A 1166-nucleotide genomic window follows, 5' to 3' on the forward strand; every position below is an offset into this window, starting at 1 on the left:
CCCATCGTACGAGGCAGAATTAAAAAAAAGGGCGGGAGCCGGACGTTAATTCGATTTAATTAGGGAAATCGGCCATACAGGGCAATAAATCGCAGTTTCTAAGAATGCTCGGAACGTGTAGATTGAGTTCCCGCGGCAAAAAGACAAGTTCAGAATCCTCTTCAGTGCACCTTTAAGTCTCCCTGCTGTCAAAGGGTGGACATACTACCCAGACTTGCATCAACTATCATGGATGAAATTTCACGTTGCATACAACAACAAAAAAAAGAAAGGTTACATTCCTCGAAGACGTCGAAAAAGAATAAATACTGCAGGTTCAGAGACTGCATTGAGTGGTCCCTTCATTTCTGCCTTGATGTCAAAGCACACAACTTGCCTTCCTTATGCGCTATCACATAAAGGAGAAGTCTATTCTGTACCATACCCTGTACAATGACAATGCAGAGGAGACACTTTGATTCCCACTTCTCCAAGCCAATTTAGTAAAGTGAAAGCTATGTTGCCAAAACTGTTGGGCTAATAAAGTAAAGAGAACTCATCCAAAAATACATCCATAAAAATAACATCTGCGGAGTACACGGTTAGCTGTGGAATACTAAAACCTCAAAGAAAAGCTTAATATACTTAATGGGGGACACCGGTCTTGAAAAGAAAATTTTATTAATCTAGTCATAGTTATGAAATTTTCAGGGCACATGTATTTTTGTGCACTGATTCTAGATATGTCATTTAATTTCATGTAAAACAATTCCGTGAGCACTTATGCAATTTTTATGCAAGTATTTAGCGGAGAATTTTGAAGAAAATTTGCTGTGGGAAACTAGCTGAAATGTATGCCATTGGGTTCTCTTGACACCAAGGAATACAATAAGGGTAAAATTACCATCCTGGCTCTCATAGAACTTGAGTAATAGGGTACTGAAGCTGCCACTTCAGGAACAGGAATACACACTTTCCTTCACATTTCCGAAGCGACAACTTCAAAACTCTATAACTCAAGTTCTATGATAGCCAGGATGATAATTTTAGACTTATTGCATTCCTTGGTGTCAAGAGAACCCAATGGGATACATATCAGCAAGTTTCCCACAGCAAATTTTCTTCAAAACTCTCCGCAAAATACTAGCATAAAAATTGCATAAGTGCTCAAGGAACTGTTTTACATG

The sequence above is a fragment of the Amblyomma mixtum genome, chromosome 4 (genome assembly GCF_055824585.1).
Source record: "Amblyomma mixtum isolate Tamu chromosome 4, ASM5582458v1, whole genome shotgun sequence".
In the NCBI taxonomy this organism is placed as follows: domain Eukaryota; kingdom Metazoa; phylum Arthropoda; class Arachnida; order Ixodida; family Ixodidae; genus Amblyomma; species Amblyomma mixtum.